Source organism: Triturus cristatus, chromosome 8, assembly GCF_964204655.1.
Source record: "Triturus cristatus chromosome 8, aTriCri1.1, whole genome shotgun sequence".
Classification (NCBI taxonomy): domain Eukaryota; kingdom Metazoa; phylum Chordata; class Amphibia; order Caudata; family Salamandridae; genus Triturus; species Triturus cristatus.
Window position 1 is genome coordinate 736,704,818 of NC_140591.1, and position 13,440 is coordinate 736,718,257.

Sequence of the window (13,440 nt, forward strand, 5' to 3'; positions counted from 1 at the left end):
TGGCGATTTTTCCTAGCCATGCATGAATGAAAGCATATCACTCGCCTTTAGGTGTTTTTCTAATACATTGATATTTGCATCTTCCTTCCTAGCCTGCATGTTTGACTATCTTACAGGCTGCATGTAATAAGTATCACATCAGGGCCCTTCTTCTACTCAATTCACAACTGTTCTATCACGACATAGATAAGAAAGCTGCATCTGCTTTTGTTGTGTAGTGGTAATCAGGTTTACCTGACGTGTGAAAGCCCCACGCTTTGAAAGTACACAGTAACAAAGAAACCGATGACTTTTATAAAAAGGTGTCATGTGTGTCTCTTACTTTGCACAAAAAGTGCCAGAGATGACTTCATTTGCAGTCACTTGAAAAGTAGGGATTCTCCAATAAATGGTAAATGGTTGAAACAAATCTGAAGAAATGCATGACATACCTGTGTGTGTGTGTGTACGCATGTATGTATATATAGGGAGAGAGAGAGCGTCAATATAAACAGACTTTATTTCAATCAAGCTGTCTTTTCTATCCTTCAGGAGCAGAATGTTCTGATCATCAGCGCTCCAGAATGTAGTGTTTTCTTGGCAAGCATCACATATTGTGATGTGTTAGCTAAAAGTTCCATATCCTAGAGACTGATATATTCCTCTGTACTTGTACCTTGGGGATTCATCAAAACCTGGCATCATAAGCAGCTTTCTACTGCCACAGACTGGACAGCGAAACAATTTAAAATATCCCAGAAAAAGAAAATAAGCATGCTTAATCAGAGCTTTCTGGACAGGAAGGACATTTGAGCAAGTGAGGAATAAGCACTGCTTTTGTTAATTTGCATAGGCAGAATAGAGACTTCTGGGAAAAGGCCGAAATTACAGTCACAGAAAATGGCTGCATCTATAGAGAACGCTAAGAAGTGTTGGCAGCTTTTCCTCTGACCCTGGCCACTTTTACAAGCAATCCTATGATAGTGAGCAGGACCCACCCTAAAAAGGAAGGGGCATCCACTTGGACCCTTTCCACCTTTTCTAAATCTCGCCTGATCGAGCCTGATTGAGCACTGATTGAGCAGATAAGCACATGTCATTCTCATTTCAGAAAGGTATTGGTTAGCTTGCTGCTAGCAGCTCAGTTATGTTATGATGTTAGAGGCTATGCAAGGAATGCTTTAGTCCAGCGATATGCAGTTTTTATTGCGCCTTGCATTCAGCAGGAAGATCTTTAGCTTGAATCTGTGGCCTAGGTATTCACCTTGGTATTTCTTTTGGCACAAAGTGAAGGAGTATTTGAGAGAAAATGCACAATGTGTTTCTTATGTTGTTATGAACAACTTGTTACTCTTTCTCATTAAGCTTCAGCCACTGCAGAAATATATAAATAAGGGCTGACTTCCTGTAAGACGTGTCCAAAGCTGGGACGGAATAAAAGGAGACACTTGTAAATGATAGTGCTATCGTTTGAGAAAGGGTAAGTTGAGACTGACTTTCATGCGTATTCACAGACCAAGCATCATAAAGATACCAGCATGATCTTCATTGCGGGCTTAGAGCCGGTATTAGCTTTTGAGAGGTAAGAGGATTTTGAGGGCTCGTTGGTCTAGGGGTATGATTCTCGCTTTGGGTGCGAGAGGTCCTGGGTTCAAATCCCGGACGAGCCCTTTTCTTGGTACTCTTTTCAAGTTGTTTTGAAGTTTGCGTTTCAAAACCAACATCAATTTTTTCTTTGCAGTAGTGGATAATTCTTTGCTAGAGTCTCATGCTTCAGCCCTGCCCAGTCTGAGCTAATACCAAACATCTGGTCTTGCATGGCATGTACGAGCGTTCAGCTAGGGATGTCGGGCAGGTTGCATGAAAGAAATCTAAAGCCAGAGGCCCATGGAATAGCCAGTTCGGAGCAGTTTCATTACAGAAAAATCAACTGTAGGTATCTGTTTCTGTAGTGTAGTGGTTATCACGTTCGCCTCACACGCGAAAGGTCCCCGGTTCGAAACCGGGCAGAAACAGTTGTTATATTGTGTTGGCTACAATGTTGATAGGTGCCGTTTTGCCATGGAATTGTCCAAGCCCTGAAGATTATTTCATGCAATCTCGTTCCAAGAAAGGGAATTCTCTCAAAACACTAAAGTAATCGGCGTGTGGATGTATCTGTTGGTTCTCAGACCTTGCTTTCAAAAGAGCCCTGCAATCGGTTCACTGCTCACCTAGAACAAGCATTAACATGGAGAATTTTTGGCACCAACAGGAATCTTATTTTAGTGGAGTGTTTCTGGCTTTGAGTGCAGAGGCCCTCGGCTCAATTCCAAGATGATCCTTCTCAAGGTGATGATACAAATGCATTGTCACCTTTACGTTTAATGTCAGAATCATTTATTTCCAGTTGGTGGTGTAAGAATGTTTGCAACAGTATGGCGATTTTTCCTAGCCATGCATGAATGAAAGCATATCACTCGCCTTTAGGTGTTTTTCTAATACATTGATATTTGCATCTTCCTTCTTAGCCTGCATGTTTGACTATCTTACAGGCTGCATGTAATAAGTATCACATCAGGGCCCTTCTTCTACTCAATTCACAACTGTTCTATCACGACATAGATAAGAAAGCTGCATCTGCTTTTGTTGTGTAGTGGTAATCAGGTTTACCTGACGTGTGAAAGCCCCATGCTTTGAAAGTACACAGTAACAAAGAAACCGATGACTTTTATAAAAAGGTGTCATGTGTGTCTCTTACTTTGCACAAAAAGTGCCAGAGATGACTTCATTTGCAGTCACTTGAAAAGTAGGGATTCTCCAATAAATGGTAAATGGTTGAAACAAATCTGAAGAAATGCATGACATACCTGTGTGTGTGTGTGTACGCATGTATGTATATATAGGGAGAGAGAGAGCGTCAATATAAACAGACTTTATTTCAATCAAGCTGTCTTTTCTATCCTTCAGGAGCAGAATGTTCTGATCATCAGCGCTCCAGAATGTAGTGTTTTCTTGGCAAGCATCACATATTGTGATGTGTTAGCTAAAAGTTCCATATCCTAGAGACTGATATATTCCTCTGTACTTGTACCTTGGGGATTCATCAAAACCTGGCATCATAAGCAGCTTTCTACTGCCACAGACTGGACAGCGAAACAATTTAAAATATCCCAGAAAAAGAAAATAAGCATGCTTAATCAGAGCTTTCTGGACAGGAAGGACATTTGAGCAAGTGAGGAATAAGCACTGCTTTTGTTAATTTGCATAGGCAGAATAGAGATTTCTGGGAAAAGGCCGAAATTACAGTCACAGAAAATGGCTGCATCTATAGAGAACGCTAAGAAGTGTTGGCAGCTTTTCCTCTGACCCTGGCCACTTTTACAAGCAATCCTATGATAGTCAGCAGGACCCACCCTAAAAAGGAAGGGGCATCCACTTGGACCCTTTCCACCTTTTCTAAATCTCGCCTGATCGAGCCAATTGAGCACTGATTGAGCAGATAAGCACATGTCATTCTCATTTCAGAAAGGTATTGGTTAGCTTGCTGCTAGCAGCTCAGTTATGTTATGATGTTAGAGGCTATGCAAGGAATGCTTTAGTCCAGCGATATGCAGTTTTTATTGCGCCTTGCATTCAGCAGGAAGATCTTTAGCTTGAATCTGTGGCCTAGGTATTCACCTTGGTATTTCTTTTGGCACAAAGTGAAGGAGTATTTGAGAGAAAATGCACAATGTGTTTCTTATGCTGTTATGAACAACTTGTTACTCTTTCTCATTAAGCTTCAGCCACTGCAGAAATATATAAATAAGGGCTGACTTCCTGTAAGACGTGTCCAAAGCTGGGACGGAATAAAAGGAGACACTTGTAAATGATAGTGCTATCGTTTGAGAAAGGGTAAGTTGAGATTGACTTTCATGCGTATTCACAGACCAAGCATCATAAAGATACCAGCATGATCTTCATTGCGGGCTTAGAGCCGTTATTAGCTTTTGAGAGGTAAGAGGATTTTGAGGGCTCGTTGGTCTAGGGGTATGATTCTCACTTTGGGTGCGAGAGGTCCCGGGTTCAAATCCCGGACGAGCCCTTTTCTTGGTACTCTTTTCAAGTTGTTTTGAAGTTTGCGTTTCAAAACCAACATCAATTTTTTCTTTGCAGTAGTGATAATTCTTTGCTAGAGTCTCATGCTTCAGCCCTGCCCAGTCTGAGCTAATACCAAACATCTGGTCTTGCATGGCATGTGCGAGCGTTCAGCTAGGGATGTCGGGCAGGTTGCATGAAAGAAATCTAAAGCCAGAGGCCCATGGAATAGCCAGTTCGGAGCAGTTTCATTACAGAAAAATCAACTGTAGGTATCTGTTTCTGTAGTGTAGTGGTTATCACGTTCGCCTCACACGCGAAAGGTCCCCGGTTCGAAACCGGGCAGAAACAGTTGTTATATTGTGTTGGCTACAATGTTGATAGGTGCCGTTTTGCCATGGAATTGTCCAAGCCCTGAAGATTATTTCATGCAATCTCGTTCCAAGAAAGGGAATTCTCTCAAAACACTAAAGTAATCAGCGTGTGGATGTATCTGTTGGTTCTCAGACCTTGCTTTCAAAAGAGCCCTGCAATCGGTTCACTGCTCACCTAGAACAAGCATTAACATGGAGAATTGTTGGCACCAACAGGAATCTTATTTTAGTGGAGTGTTTCTGGCTTTGAGTGCAGAGGCCCTCGGCTCAATTCCAAGATGATCCTTCTCAAGGTGATGATACAAATGCATTGTCACCTTTACGTTTAATGTCAGAATCATTTATTTCCAGTTGGTGGTGTAAGAATGTTTGCAACAGTATGGCGATTTTTCCTAGCCATGCATGAATGAAAGCATATCACTCGCCTTTAGGTGTTTTTCTAATACATTGATATTTGCATCTTCCTTCCTAGCCTGCATGTTTGACTATCTTACAGGCTGCATGTAATAAGTATCACATCAGGGCCCTTCTTCTACTCAATTCACAACTGTTCTATCACGACATAGATAAGAAAGCTGCATCTGCTTTTGTTGTGTAGTGGTAATCAGGTTTACCTGACGTGTGAAAGCCCCACGCTTTGAAAGTACACAGTAACAAAGAAACCGATGACTTTTATAAAAAGGTGTCATGTGTGTCTCTTACTTTGCACAAAAAGTGCCAGAGATGACTTCATTTGCAGTCACTTGAAAAGTAGGGATTCTCCAATAAATGGTAAATGGTTGAAACAAATCTGAAGAAATGCATGACATACCTGTGTGTGTGTGTGTACGCATGTATGTATATATAGGGAGAGAGAGAGCGTCAATATAAACAGACTTTATTTCAATCAAGCTGTCTTTTCTATCCTTCAGGAGCAGAATGTTCTGATCATCAGCGCTCCAGAATGTAGTGTTTTCTTGGCAAGCATCACATATTGTGATGTGTTAGCTAAAAGTTCCATATCCTAGAGACTGATATATTCCTCTGTACTTGTACCTTGGGGATTCATCAAAACCTGGCATCATAAGCAGCTTTCTACTGCCACAGACTGGACAGCGAAACAATTTAAAATATCCCAGAAAAAGAAAATAAGCATGCTTAATCAGAGCTTTCTGGACAGGAAGGACCTTTGAGCAAGTGAGGAATAAGCACTGCTTTTGTTAATTTGCAAAGGCAGAATAGAGACTTCTGGGAAAAGGCCGAAATTACAGTCACAGAAAATGGCTGCATCTATAGAGAACGCTAAGAAGTGTTGGCAGCTTTTCCTCTGACCCTGACCACTTTTACAAGCAATCCTATGATAGTCAGCAGGACCCACCCTAAAAAGGAAGGGGCATCCACTTGGACCCTTTCCACCTTTTCTAAATCTCGCCTGATTGAGCACTGATTGAGCAGATAAGCACATGTCATTCTCATTTCAGAAAGGTATTGGTTAGCTTGCTGCTAGCAGCTCAGTTATGTTATGATGTTAGAGGCTATGCAAGGAATGCTTTAGTCCAGCGATATGCAGTTTTTATTGCGCCTTGCCTTCACCAGGAAGATCTTTAGCTTGAATCTGTGGCCTAGGTATTCACCTTGGTATTTCTTTTGGCACAAAGTGAAGGAGTATTTGAGAGAAAATGCACAATGTGTTTCTTATGTTGTTATGAACAACTTGTTACTCTTTCTCATTAAGCTTCAGCCACTGCAGAAATATATAAATAAGGGCTGACTTCCTGTAAGACGTGTCCAAAGCTGGGACGGAATAAAAGGAGACACTTGTAAATGATAGTGCTATCGTTTGAGAAAGGGTAAGTTGAGACTGACTTTCATGCGTATTCACAGACCAAGCATCATAAAGATACCAGCATGATCTTCATTGCGGGCTTAGAGCCGGTATTAGCTTTTGAGCGGTAAGAGGATTTTGAGGGCTCGTTGGTCTAGGGGTATGATTCTCGCTTTGGGTGCGAGAGGTCCCGGGTTCAAATCCCGGACGAGCCCTTTTCTTGGTACTCTTTTCAAGTTGTTTTGAAGTTTGCGTTTCAAAACCAACATCAATTTTTTCTTTGCAGTAGTGGATAATTCTTTGCTAGAGTCTCATGCTTCAGCCCTGCCCAATCTGAGCTAATACCAAACATCTGGTCTTGCATGGCATGTACGAGCGTTCAGCTAGGGATGTCGGGCAGGTTGCATGAAAGAAATCTAAAGCCAGAGGCCCATGGAATAGCCAGTTCGGAGCAGTTTCATTACAGAAAAATCAACTGTAGGTATCTGTTTCTGTAGTGTAGTGGTTATCACGTTCGCCTCACACGCGAAAGGTCCCCGGTTCGAAACCGGGCAGAAACAGTTGTTATATTGTGTTGGCTACAATGTTGATAGGTGCCGTTTTGCCATGGAATTGTCCAAGCCCTGAAGATTATTTCATGCAATCTCGTTCCAAGAAAGGGAATTCTCTCAAAACACTAAAGTAATCGGCGTGTGGATGTATCTGTTGGTTCTCAGACCTTGCTTTCAAAAGAGCCCTGCAATCGGTTCACTGCTCACCTAGAACAAGCATTAACATGGAGAATTGTTGGCACCAACAGGAATCTTATTTTAGTGGAGTGTTTCTGGCTTTGAGTGCAGAGGCCCTCGGCTCAATTCCAAGATGATCCTTCTCAAGGTGATGATACAAATGCATTGTCACCTTTACGTTTAATGTCAGAATCATTTATTTCCAGTTGGTGGTGTAAGAATGTTTGCAACAGTATGGCGATTTTTCCTAGCCATGCATGAATGAAAGCATATCACTCGCCTTTAGGTGTTTTTCTAATACATTGATATTTGCATCTTCCTTCCTAGCCTGCATGTTTGACTATCTTACAGGCTGCATGTAATAAGTATCACATCAGGGCCCTTCTTCTACTCAATTCACAACTGTTCTATCACGACATAGATAAGAAAGCTGCATCTGCTTTTGTTGTGTAGTGGTAATCAGGTTTACCTGACGTGTGAAAGCCCCACGCTTTGAAAGTACACAGTAACAAAGAAACCGATGACTTTTATAAAAAGGTGTCATGTGTGTCTCTTACTTTGCACAAAAAGTGCCAGAGATGACTTCATTTGCAGTCACTTGAAAAGTAGGGATTCTCCAATAAATGGTAAATGGTTGAAACAAATCTGAAGAAATGCATGACATACCTGTGTGTGTGTGTGTACGCATGTATGTATATATAGGGAGAGAGAGAGCGTCAATATAAACAGACTTTATTTCAATCAAGCTGTCTTTTCTATCCTTCAGGAGCAGAATGTTCTGATCATCAGCGCTCCAGAATGTAGTGTTTTCTTGGCAAGCATCACATATTGTGATGTGTTAGCTAAAAGTTCCATATCCTAGAGACTGATATATTCCTCTGTACTTGTACCTTGGGGATTCATCAAAACCTGGCATCATAAGCAGCTTTCTACTGCCACAGACTGGACAGCGAAACAATTTAAAATATCCCAGAAAAAGAAAATAAGCATGCTTAATCAGAGCTTTCTGGACAGGAAGGACCTTTGAGCAAGTGAGGAATAAGCACTGCTTTTGTTAATTTGCATAGGCAGAATAGAGACTTCTGGGAAAAGGCCGAAATTACAGTCACAGAAAATGGCTGCATCTATAGAGAACGCTAAGAAGTGTTGGCAGCTTTTCCTCTGACCCTGACCACTTTTACAAGCAATCCTATGATAGTCAGCAGGACCCACCCTAAAAAGGAAGGGGCATCCACTTGGACCCTTTCCACCTTTTCTAAATCTCGCCTGATTGAGCACTGATTGAGCAGATAAGCACATGTCATTCTCATTTCAGAAAGGTATTGGTTAGCTTGCTGCTAGCAGCTCAGTTATGTTATGATGTTAGAGGCTATGCAAGGAATGCTTTAGTCCAGCGATATGCAGTTTTTATTGTGCCTTGCCTTCACCAGGAAGATCTTTAGCTTGAATCTGTGGCCTAGGTATTCACCTTGGTATTTCTTTTGGCACAAAGTGAAGGAGTATTTGAGAGAAAATGCACAATGTGTTTCTTATGTTATTATGAACAACTTGTTACTCTTTCTCATTAAGCTTCAGCCACTGCAGAAATATATAAATAAGGGCTGACTTCCTGTAAGACGTGTCCAAAGCTGGGACGGAATAAAAGGAGACACTTGTAAATGATAGTGCTATCGTTTGAGAAAGGGTAAGTTGAGACTGACTTTCATGCGTATTCACAGACCAAGCATCATAAAGATACCAGCATGATCTTCATTGCGGGCTTAGAGCCGGTATTAGCTTTTGAGCGGTAAGAGGATTTTGAGGGCTCGTTGGTCTAGGGGTATGATTCTCGCTTTGGGTGCGAGAGGTCCCGGGTTCAAATCCCGGACGAGCCCTTTTCTTGGTACTCTTTTCAAGTTGTTTTGAAGTTTGCGTTTCAAAACCAACATCAATTTTTTCTTTGCAGTAGTGGATAATTCTTTGCTAGAGTCTCATGCTTCAGCCCTGCCCAATCTGAGCTAATACCAAACATCTGGTCTTGCATGGCATGTACGAGCGTTCAGCTAGGGATGTCGGGCAGGTTGCATGAAAGAAATCTAAAGCCAGAGGCCCATGGAATAGCCAGTTCGGAGCAGTTTCATTACAGAAAAATCAACTGTAGGTATCTGTTTCTGTAGTGTAGTGGTTATCACGTTCGCCTCACACGCGAAAGGTCCCCGGTTCGAAACCGGGCAGAAACAGTTGTTATATTGTGTTGGCTACAATGTTGATAGGTGCCGTTTTGCCATGGAATTGTCCAAGCCCTGAAGATTATTTCATGCAATCTCGTTCCAAGAAAGGGAATTCTCTCAAAACACTAAAGTAATCGGCGTGTGGATGTATCTGTTGGTTCTCAGACCTTGCTTTCAAAAGAGCCCTGCAATCGGTTCACTGCTCACCTAGAACAAGCATTAACATGGAGAATTGTTGGCACCAACAGGAATCTTATTTTAGTGGAGTGTTTCTGGCTTTGAGTGCAGAGGCCCTCGGCTCAATTCCAAGATGATCCTTCTCAAGGTGATGATACAAATGCATTGTCACCTTTACGTTTAATGTCAGAATCATTTATTTCCAGTTGGTGGTGTAAGAATGTTTGCAACAGTATGGCGATTTTTCCTAGCCATGCATGAATGAAAGCATATCACTCGCCTTTAGGTGTTTTTCTAATACATTGATATTTGCATCTTCCTTCCTAGCCTGCATGTTTGACTATCTTACAGGCTGCATGTAATAAGTATCACATCAGGGCCCTTCTTCTACTCAATTCACAACTGTTCTATCACGACATAGATAAGAAAGCTGCATCTGCTTTTGTTGTGTAGTGGTAATCAGGTTTACCTGACGTGTGAAAGCCCCATGCTTTGAAAGTACACAGTAACAAAGAAACCGATGACTTTTATAAAAAGGTGTCATGTGTGTCTCTTACTTTGCACAAAAAGTGCCAGAGATGACTTCATTTGCAGTCACTTGAAAAGTAGGGATTCTCCAATAAATGGTAAATGGTTGAAACAAATCTGAAGAAATGCATGACATACCTGTGTGTGTGTGTGTACGCATGTATGTATATATAGGGAGAGAGAGAGCGTCAATATAAACAGACTTTATTTCAATCAAGCTGTCTTTTCTATCCTTCAGGAGCAGAATGTTCTGATCATCAGCGCTCCAGAATGTAGTGTTTTCTTGGCAAGCATCACATATTGTGATGTGTTAGCTAAAAGTTCCATATCCTAGAGACTGATATATTCCTCTGTACTTGTACCTTGGGGATTCATCAAAACCTGGCATCATAAGCAGCTTTCTACTGCCACAGACTGGACAGCGAAACAATTTAAAATATCCCAGAAAAAGAAAATAAGCATGCTTAATCAGAGCTTTCTGGACAGGAAGGACATTTGAGCAAGTGAGGAATAAGCACTGCTTTTGTTAATTTGCATAGGCAGAATAGAGACTTCTGGGAAAAGGCCGAAATTACAGTCACAGAAAATGGCTGCATCTATAGAGAATGCTAAGAAGTGTTGGCAGCTTTTCCTCTGACCCTGGCCACTTTTACAAGCAATCCTATGATAGTCAGCAGGACCCACCCTAAAAAGGAAGGGGCATCCACTTGGACCCTTTCCACCTTTTCTAAATCTCGCCTGATCGAGCCTGATTGAGCACTGATTGAGCAGATAAGCACATGTCATTCTCATTTCAGAAAGGTATTGGTTAGCTTGCTGCTAGCAGCTCAGTTATGTTATGATGTTAGAGGCTATGCAAGGAATGCTTTAGTCCAGCAAAATGCAGTTTTTATTGCGCCTTGCATTCAGCAGGAAGATCTTTAGCTTGAATCTGTGGCCTAGGTATTCACCTTGGTATTTGTTTTGGCACAAAGTGAAGGAGTATTTGAGAGAAAATGCACAATGTGTTTCTTATGTTGTTATGAACAACTTGTTACTCTTTCTCATTAAGCTTCAGCCACTGCAGAAATATATAAATAAGGGCTGACTTCCTGTAAGACGTGTCCAAAGCTGGGACGGAATAAAAGGAGACACTTGTAAATGATAGTGCTATCGTTTGAGAAAGGGTAAGTTGAGACTGACTTTCATGCGTATTCACAGACCAAGCACCATAAAGATACCAGCATGATCTTCATTGCGGGCTTAGAGCCGGTATTAGCTTTTGAGAGGTAAGAGGATTTTGAGGGCTCGTTGGTCTAGGGGTATGATTCTCGCTTTGGGTGTGAGAGGTCCTGGGTTCAAATCCCGGACGAGCCCTTTTCTTGGTACTCTTTTCAAGTTGTTTTGAAGTTTGCGTTTCAAAACCAACATCAATTTTTTCTTTGCAGTAGTGGATAATTCTTTGCTAGAGTCTCATGCTTCAGCCCTGCCCAGTCTGAGCTAATACCAAACATCTGGTCTTGCATGGCATGTACGAGCGTTCAGCTAGGGATGTCGGGCAGGTTGCATGAAAGAAATCTAAAGCCAGAGGCCCATGGAATAGCCAGTTCGGAGCAGTTTCATTACAGAAAAATCAACTGTAGGTATCTGTTTCTGTAGTGTAGTGGTTATCACGTTCGCCTCACACGCGAAAGGTCCCCGGTTCGAAACCGGGCAGAAACAGTTGTTATATTGTGTTGGCTACAATGTTGATAGGTGCCGTTTTGCCATGGAATTGTCCAAGCCCTGAAGATTATTTCATGCAATCTCGTTCCAAGAAAGGGAATTCTCTCAAAACACTAAAGTAATCGGCGTGTGGATGTATCTGTTGGTTCTCAGACCTTGCTTTCAAAAGAGCCCTGCAATCGGTTCACTGCTCACCTAGAACAAGCATTAACATGGAGAATTGTTGGCACCAACAGGAATCTTATTTTAGTGGAGTGTTTCTGGCTTTGAGTGCAGAGGCCCTCGGCTCAATTCCAAGATGATCCTTCTCAAGGTGATGATACAAATGCATTGTCACCTTTACGTTTAATGTCAGAATCATTTATTTCCAGTTGGTGGTGTAAGAATGTTTGCAACAGTATGGCGATTTTTCCTAGCCATGCATGAATGAAAGCATATCACTCGCCTTTAGGTGTTTTTCTAATACATTGATATTTGCATCTTCCTTCTTAGCCTGCATGTTTGACTATCTTACAGGCTGCATGTAATAAGTATCACATCAGGGCCCTTCTTCTACTCAATTCACAACTGTTCTATCACGACATAGATAAGAAAGCTGCATCTGCTTTTGTTGTGTAGTGGTAATCAGGTTTACCTGACGTGTGAAAGCCCCATGCTTTGAAAGTACACAGTAACAAAGAAACCGATGACTTTTATAAAAAGGTGTCATGTGTGTCTCTTACTTTGCACAAAAAGTGCCAGAGATGACTTCATTTGCAGTCACTTGAAAAGTAGGGATTCTCCAATAAATGGTAAATGGTTGAAACAAATCTGAAGAAATGCATGACATACCTGTGTGTGTGTGTGTACGCATGTATGTATATATAGGGAGAGAGAGAGCGTCAATATAAACAGACTTTATTTCAATCAAGCTGTCTTTTCTATCCTTCAGGAGCAGAATGTTCTGATCATCAGCGCTCCAGAATGTAGTGTTTTCTTGGCAAGCATCACATATTGTGATGTGTTAGCTAAAAGTTCCATATCCTAGAGACTGATATATTCCTCTGTACTTGTACCTTGGGGATTCATCAAAACCTGGCATCATAAGCAGCTTTCTACTGCCACAGACTGGACAGCGAAACAATTTAAAATATCCCAGAAAAAGAAAATAAGCATGCTTAATCAGAGCTTTCTGGACAGGAAGGACATTTGAGCAAGTGAGGAATAAGCACTGCTTTTGTTAATTTGCATAGGCAGAATAGAGATTTCTGGGAAAAGGCTGAAATTACAGTCACAGAAAATGGCTGCATCTATAGAGAACGCTAAGAAGTGTTGGCAGCTTTTCCTCTGACCCTGGCCACTTTTACAAGCAATCCTATGATAGTCAGCAGGACCCACCCTAAAAAGGAAGGGGCATCCACTTGGACCCTGTCCACCTTTTCTAAATCTCGCCTGATCGAGCCAATTGAGCACTGATTGAGCAGATAAGCACATGTCATTCTCATTTCAGAAAGGTATTGGTTAGCTTGCTGCTAGCAGCTCAGTTATGTTATGATGTTAGAGGCTATGCAAGGAATGCTTTAGTCCAGCGATATGCAGTTTTTATTGCGCCTTGCATTCAGCAGGAAGATCTTTAGCTTGAATCTGTGGCCTAGGTATTCACCTTGGTATTTCTTTTGGCACAAAGTGAAGGAGTATTTGAGAGAAAATGCACAATGTGTTTCTTATGCTGTTATGAACAACTTGTTACTCTTTCTCATTAAGCTTCAGCCACTGCAGAAATATATAAATAAGGGCTGACTTCCTGTAAGACGTGTCCAAAGCTGGGACGGAATAAAAGGAGACACTTGTAAATGATAGTGCTATCGTTTGAGAAAGGGTAAGTTGAGACTGACTTT

At 41.6% G+C, this 13,440-nt stretch overlaps 7 non-coding genes across 7 annotated transcripts; all 7 read left to right on the top strand.

Annotated features, from left to right (window-relative positions):
* Window positions 1–1,921: 1,921 nt before the first annotated feature.
* TRNAV-CAC (transfer RNA valine (anticodon CAC)) lies at window positions 1,922–1,994 on the top strand. Its single transcript has one exon. It is a non-coding gene; the product is annotated as a tRNA-Val (tRNA).
* Window positions 1,995–4,316: 2,322 nt separating this feature from the next.
* Window positions 4,317–4,389, top strand: TRNAV-CAC (transfer RNA valine (anticodon CAC)). Its single transcript has one exon. It is a non-coding gene; the product is annotated as a tRNA-Val (tRNA).
* A 1,970-nt stretch (window positions 4,390–6,359) lies between these two features.
* On the top strand, window positions 6,360–6,431 carry TRNAP-UGG (transfer RNA proline (anticodon UGG)). Its single transcript has one exon. It is a non-coding gene; the product is annotated as a tRNA-Pro (tRNA).
* Window positions 6,432–6,703: 272 nt separating this feature from the next.
* Window positions 6,704–6,776, top strand: TRNAV-CAC (transfer RNA valine (anticodon CAC)). The gene has a single exon. It is a non-coding gene; the product is annotated as a tRNA-Val (tRNA).
* A 1,970-nt stretch (window positions 6,777–8,746) lies between these two features.
* Window positions 8,747–8,818, top strand: TRNAP-UGG (transfer RNA proline (anticodon UGG)). The gene has a single exon. It is a non-coding gene; the product is annotated as a tRNA-Pro (tRNA).
* A 272-nt stretch (window positions 8,819–9,090) lies between these two features.
* On the top strand, window positions 9,091–9,163 carry TRNAV-CAC (transfer RNA valine (anticodon CAC)). Its single transcript has one exon. It is a non-coding gene; the product is annotated as a tRNA-Val (tRNA).
* A 2,324-nt stretch (window positions 9,164–11,487) lies between these two features.
* Window positions 11,488–11,560, top strand: TRNAV-CAC (transfer RNA valine (anticodon CAC)). The gene has a single exon. It is a non-coding gene; the product is annotated as a tRNA-Val (tRNA).
* Window positions 11,561–13,440: the final 1,880 nt, after the last annotated feature.